Here is a 7,434-nt window from a genome sequence, read left to right on the forward strand (position 1 = left end):
GCGGCGGCCATCTTGGAAAGGAGACGCTACGCTTGTGCTGTAAGGGAACTTTCGCCATGCTTTAAGATCTGATCATAGGACCTATGGAGAGACAAAGTTCCAAAAGTTCCACCTTGGATGTTTGTCTTTTTGAGCGTGCAGGAATTCCACACGGTAGGAGATTAGGTGACTGCTAATGTATCTCTCAAATTATGGATTTCACCATTATGAATTGGTCAAGTGCAGGAATTCCACAAGGTAGGAGATTAGGAAAGTGCTAATTTAGCTCACAAATAATGGGTTGTCAATATGAATTGTATAATTGTGATACGTGATTAAACTAACCTGCTGCTCTGGTTCAGAATGACTCTGTCATCTATTTGTAAACCTCAGTGGATGGTGCTGTGTATGGTTAAATCCAACAAAATTTGGTTATTACAAACATTTAGTTCACAAAATGTGACAACATCGGGTGCCATTCTTCTGGGCATACATTTGTTTGGGATCCTTAACTTCCCTAGGCATAGCTGGCAAGTTTCCCAGGTCCATGAGTAATGAGTTGCTCCACTCAAGGTTTTTCTTTGAGTTCTGGGACTTGTAGGTTTGTTTATTACATGATAACACACAACTATAAGTCTCATAATTTAAATAAAAAACCTGAACTGGAGCAACACATCGTGCATGTAGTTAGGAATCTTGGCAGTTGTGGTGCGGGGTTTGGAGGGTGATTAAATTGAGGTAGGCCCCTGCTTATTGTGTGTGCTGGACACAATGACACAAGCCACATTCTGGGTCCTGGCTGGGGTCCTGAGCGACCCTGCACGCTTTATTTATATCCCAGGAGCCGCGCCCGGCCCCTTGTGTGACTGCAGATACAATGTTGGGTAGTGGTTGGTTGGCTCACTACATCCCTCCTAACATTGAGGTAATTAATAACCGCATCAGACAAAAACAAATAACAAAATAGTACAACAAGATACCCAGATACAAAAGTTCACCCTTGGGTGTAGGTGTGATATGATCAGGAGAGCCCCTATAGATCCTCAGCAGACAAAGTCCTTTAAATGTTGATTTGGTCGCAAATGAGGTCTCAGTTGGTACAGGTGTCCTCTAGATGTTTCGGATGGTTTCTCCCCGCTGAGTCCGCCTTCCAGCACCTCCAGTCCTGGATTGCTCACTGCTGATTGACCTGCTATCCCCAATCATATTCCTCGCCTTCATTGGCATCCTGCTCTCTTGCCCCACCCCGGGGCTTTCTCCTCTTGTTTCCACTCCGGTCTCGTCGCTTGCCTCTTGCAGGCTCTCCACCTTCTGGAATCAGGATGCATTGCGTGAAGCCGTTACAGTACCCCTTTTTGCTGTGACCATCATTCCTTTTATTCCAGCTACCTCCCATGTATCTCTTTTAAAAGTAGTCCGGTATTTTCACCCCGGATGTCTGTCCTTAACCATTACCGCATCTCCTAGCCTCAAGCTACATTCTCTGACGTTCCTCTTTCTGCTGGCCCGCTCGTTGGTCGCTCGTCTCTTGTTCTGCGCTTCCTCTAAATCCAAACTTGCCGTGCCCACTCCGCACAGACCAGTACTAAGTATCTTACTGGTCTTTTCCTGATGAGTTCACTTGGAGTACATCCTGTTGTGGACTGCAGAGTGAGACGATACGCCATCAGAAATTGGTGTAAGCACACTTCCAGATTTTCCACTTGATCCACCCCAAATTCTTAGTGCTTTGTTTAAAGTTCTCATAAAGCGTTCTACCTCCCCATTTGTTTCGGGCCACTGAGGGATAATTTTTCGGTGGCGAATGTTGAGATGATGTTGATACTCTTTAAACTCTTCTCCCTGGAAAGGTGGACCATTATCTGTTTTTACTTCGTCCAGGATTCCCAGCATCACAAATATCTTCTCCAGCACTGGCTTTACATATTCAAAGGTGGTAGATCTAACAAGTTCAACAGCAGGAAACTTGGAGTTGCTGTCTATCACAGCCAGTGTTAGCCATCCATCCGGAAAACTTCCAAAATCCATGTTGACCTTTGACCACAGCTTGTCACAGTGTTCTTCCGTGATGATGAGCGGAACGGCTCCCATGTTATTGCATAAATAGCACCCCCTCATCGTCTCTTCCACCATTCGATCTGCCACGGGAACCACACTTTTGAATGCAGCCGTGCTTTGGTCTTCACTACTACTTGGTGTCTGTGATGAGCAAACTCCACAGTGCGTCTCCAGAAACTTCTGGGGATCACTATGTGTTGTCCCTTCAGCACGAGTCCTTCTGCACTTTCGCTCAATTAATCGCTGCATAACCACAGGCTCGTGAGCACTTCCTTTTCCTCATCAATAAGCCCAGTTGCCCCTCTTAGAAATTCTTTCCACTGATGCTTCTTCAAGGCCTCTTTTACCTTCTTGAGGCACTCATCTTCTGTCGTTGCTTCCTCCAGCTCCTCTATGGACATGGCTCGAGGGCACGCGTTCTCGGTGACAAACTTTACAAAGTCCTTTGCTCCACCGTCCATTTCATGGGTTGTCGGCCATCGGGTCTCTTGACAAATAGTCTACGGTATTACTCGCCCTGGGGCGATATGTGACGTCAAAGTTGTACTGTTGTAACTCTAACCCCCACGTTTCTATTCTGGGTGGTCCATTTATTTCAGATCTGTTGAATAGCGGCATGAGGGGCTTGTGATCAGTGATTACTTTGAACTTGTGCCGGCACATATAGATGTGGAAATGTTGACACGCCCACTGATGGCCAAAGCTTCCCTTTCGATCTGTGCATAGTGCTGTGAGGGCACAACTGGTGTATACGATGGGCAGCCACTTATCACCTTCCTTCTGCTGTAGAAGAACTGCCCCTAGCCCCACCGGACTGGCATCTACAATGAGTTCTGTCTTCCCTACTGGTTTAAAATAAGCCACGGTTGCCCCTCGAAACAACGCCCCCTTCACGTCCTTGAATGCACATGCTGTTTCACTGGTACATTCCCACGATCTTTACTTTTTTTGTCAATGCGCGCAGGGGCTCCCTTAGTGTCGCAAACTGGGGAATTAATTGCCCACAGTAATTCACCATCCCCAGGAAACTGCGCATTTCAGTGGGGTTTTGAGGGATGGCTGCCTCCATGATTACCTGGACATTAGCCAAGTCCACTTGAAAGCCTTCCTTCGAAAACCGATATACAAAGAACTCCACCTCATTGGTGTAGAAGGAGCTTTTGTTCTTGCAGATTGTGAGTCCTTGTTCTTCGAGTCATCGTAGTGTGGCTCTCAGTCCTGCTTGATGCTCTTCCAGAGTATCTGAGAATATCAGTAAATTGTCTCTGACGTTGATGACTCCCACCAACCCAGATAGCGTTTCTCTTATGGCATTCTGAAATACCTCTGCTGTGGAGGACACCCCAAACCTCAGTCTTTTGAACCTTCTCAGTCCGACGTGCGTGGAACACGTCATAATGTACTGGCTACCTTCATCCAGCAGCAGCTGATTATAGCCAGAGTTTAGGTCCACTTTAGAGAACCACTTGACTCTGTTGATGTCTGCCACAATCTCATTGATTGTCGGAGTGATGTGCCTTTCCCTTTTATGGCTTTATTTGGCAGGCACATGTCCACACACAACCTTATGTCCCCAGGCTGCTTTGGTTTGGGAGCTATGATGAGAAGAGATACCCACGGTGTCGACCCTGACATCTTTTCAATGACGCCTTCCTCTCTAGTCAGTCCAACTCTGCTTTGACGAGAGGCAGTAGGTGAAACAGTACTCTTTGGTGTCTCAGTGCCACCGGTCTCACTGTTTTGTTGATGTGAAGCTTGACTTTGACACCCGTCAGACATCCCAAGCCTTTGAACAGGTGTGGGGAATCCCCATAATTTCTTCTGCGTGAAATCTGTGTACTTGCCTCCTGAATAGCACCAGTCCCAGATCTTTGGCTGTGTGACAGCCTAGAAGTATGCCAGCGCTTTCCTTCTTTAAAAAAAAAAAAAAAAATTATTAAGGAAAACAAGAGGAGGTGATACAAATATCAGGTGTCATACTATGGAATACAGTACAGTAATAAGCGAGGGGATGCAGTCATGCAGATAAACAACTTTAAAGGAACATGTGACATCATCGTAGTTACGCATATGAAGAAGGATAAACAGTATGATAGACGATCTAGTCCAAACCCCATCCGCAAGACCCATCCACCCAAGATACAGGATAATTAGAGCCAATGTAGACACCCAGATAAATAAGGAATCAGTGAAGGATAAACAACCAACCTCTCGTAAAAGAAAGAAAGAAAGAAAAAGGCCCTAGAACAAAACAAAGACAAAATAATAAACCCCCCCTAACCCCTCACCCTGCACCCTGCAATGGCTACAGCCTAACCCCACTAGCAGCGTGCCTGTCGCCAAGAACTTACCCTAAAAGAAGGAAAGGAAAAGAAGCGGAGGAGGAGAAATCAAACACACCCCCGGTCTCCCTTACCCCCCGCCAGAAGCGACCACCCGAAACATAATCTAGACAGTATGCAGCAAAATATACAGACCAACCGGGGGAGTTTAGCAAAAACCACCCAACTCCCACAACGTGATAGGTTACAATCCCGGCATCGAATCAAGGTATTTCATCAAACCCGAGCAGTCAAGTTCAACCCTGGCCAGTCCGGTTTATCGTGAGAGCCCTTTTCACCCGAACCACCATCTCAATGGAAAAATCAGAGCGTTCATAAAAGTTCAAGTCAGTGCAGTAGGATCGAAAACAGGATAAAAGTTGACGATGTCCACAAATCAAGCGAGGAAGAGTGTCACAGGATAGCGAATCTCTCCAATAGTCACTGAGGAACTTGTTACGGCACATAAGATTGTCCATGTCTATATTGGGCGGCATCAGGATCGAACAGGAGAAGCTGCCGATAGTCACAGGCTTGCTAGCTGTTATTTGGGAACCGACAGAGCACATTAAATATGGCTTCTGCACGGGGTCCTCAACCTCAAGCGTACACTGCTCCGCGGGTACCACAGCTTGCGGAAAACCTACCGGAGGGTCGTCGTCCGGCCTCAGACAGATATCGTCCACTGTTACAGACAGTTTCTGGAATATGGCGGTGACCTGCGAGTGGAGCGCCCCAATGGCGGCCATTACGGCCTGCAGCGATGGCGTGCCTTCCGTCCGCTCCATCCCCTCTCGCGAAGCGACAGAGCAGGACTTGAACCCCGGAGGTCGACTACTCCGGGGTAACAGGCCCCGCGAAGCCGATGACAACAGCGGGCGCTCTCCGACTTGCAATATCGACACCGTCGCCGCTAGCGAGGGCCCAAGCCCGTCCACCCCGGGAGGCTAGCAAAGTCTCCGGGCGTCGGACCCCCGACCACAGCAACCGGTGCGTCACGCTGCTGGGTCCTCGGTGTAAACCGTTCACAGTGTCGCCATCCAAAACAAGCAAATTATGTCCCACTTCGGGAGACCGGACGCCGCCCAGGTCCCGCGGCCGTTGTTGTTCAACTCTAACCCGGATGGGCTAGAAATCGAGGCCCCGGCTTCCACGCCGAGGTAGGCCGAGAATGGAAACACGGCGTATCGTCATCATCCGATAAGATGAAAATCTCGGGATTGCACCTTTAGAATCAGAAACACCTCATGAACACGGGAGTCTGGTGCGAGTTCAGGATCGATATCAGGATATACGAGCTGCTGGCGGAGGTCGGCGGAGCCAGGAGCTTACGCGGTCATCTTGAGTGCTAGCGTAGCTCCTCCCCCAGTGCTTTCCTTCTTGACATAGAATTTGGTCCGGAGCTCTGTGGACCCATTTCGCACTCCCACCTCTATGACTCCTTGTAGAGGTATGGGGCTGGCCCCTCCATACTTGTATATATTGGCCTTAGTCTTCTCCAACGGCGGGCAGGGCTTCAGCTGCTGGTACTGCTCGGCTTCCAAGATGTTCCATGGCGAGCCAGTGTTAATGAGTGCTGTTATCTCTACTCCGTTTAACTGCACAGTACACATGAGTGGAGGTCTCTTTTTCTGATTCTGTCATCCGGCAAATGACACTAAGAACATTTCGCCGTCGTCATCATCCTCTTCCGCTACGTTTCTCATTTGTTGACTCACAATGGCTGTTGTGCCTTGCTCGTCTTCTCTGTCCAATACCGCTTTCACTTTTCTGAACTTCTTTTCATTTCCTCCATGGCTTTTGGGCCTCACTCCTCCTCGTCACACCCTTGCAAAGTGATCAGCTTTGGTACATTGCAGGCATGTTTTTTCTCTTGCCTGGCAGTTCCTCATCGGCAAAACTGTAGTTTCAACATGCTTTGGCGCTGCACCTGCTGGGAAATTACCTTGTCCTCACCCGCTCCTTTTTGGATGGCATCTACCCACTCCTACTTGATGTGCGCAGGTGTTGAGTGTTTGGTCATCGGTGTCCTGTGGACCAGGGCTGATTTCATCTCACCCGCTCTCACATTGGCAAATTCCTGATATCTACTCAGGATCAAGATCTCATCCAGTGATATTCCTGGCTGGCGTAGGATCAACTTCCTTAGCTTTGCTGACTGGCACCTCTGGATCAGTTGCGCTCGTATTTCTAGCTGTTTGTCGATGCTCTTGCACGTGCTGGCTAATTTCCAGAGGCGCGCAAAGAACATATCAGCTGACTCCCCTTCGTGCTGGCGAGCCTGTCTCAACTTTAAATGTTCATAATTCGGGTTTAATTAAGGATCGAAGTATCTGTCAAGGGCTAATACCTCTGCATTGTAATCATCATTGTTTGCCTTGTTTGGCAAATCATGGAAAAGTTTGTATATTTCACCCCCTCCCATGTGTAGCATGGTTGACCTTTTCACAGCCACATCCGTTTCACCCGCTGCCAGAAAGTAGTTCTCCAGCATTCGTATCCACTTGGTGCTGCTGTGGCCGGGTCTGCTAGCTGACTGAATGGTGGTAATGCTGCTAATGTGGACTGTCATCATCTTTCATGATGTCACTCCTACTCCTCATTATCTTGCACCAACATGTTTTGGTTGTGTTTTTTGTTTCTGTTTCTTTTCCTGTCGACTCCTGCTGCTGCCATGCTTAGGCTCTTCTCTGTGCTTATTGCGGTGTTGTGCCTCCTGAGCCTCTTACTTTCTATCTCTGTCCACTATGTAATGACCTTTATGGTAGTTCCTTTATTGTCTCTGTATCTATTTAGTTATTATTATTAATATTTTGTTTGATGACGCTTGTTGCCCCCTTTTACTGTGATTATTTATTCTAGTGGGTTCTTGGGTTCTGATTATTTAATTTGTGTGTTTTTGTCTTTTTCCTGCCCTGGGAAATGCCTCCTGCCCCCATCTCTGTAGTGTTGCGGTCTAGTTATTGCGCGGCTGCGTAACAACGTGGAGCGTGGCCGCCATTTTGTGCAGCATTGAGCGCGCTGCCAGGACACTGCACGGACATGTCTCCCGGCGCTCTTCCTTATGTTAGAATAA

The sequence above is a fragment of the Lissotriton helveticus genome, chromosome 1_1, assembly GCF_964261635.1.
Source record: "Lissotriton helveticus chromosome 1_1, aLisHel1.1, whole genome shotgun sequence".
Lineage (NCBI taxonomy): Eukaryota > Metazoa > Chordata > Amphibia > Caudata > Salamandridae > Lissotriton > Lissotriton helveticus.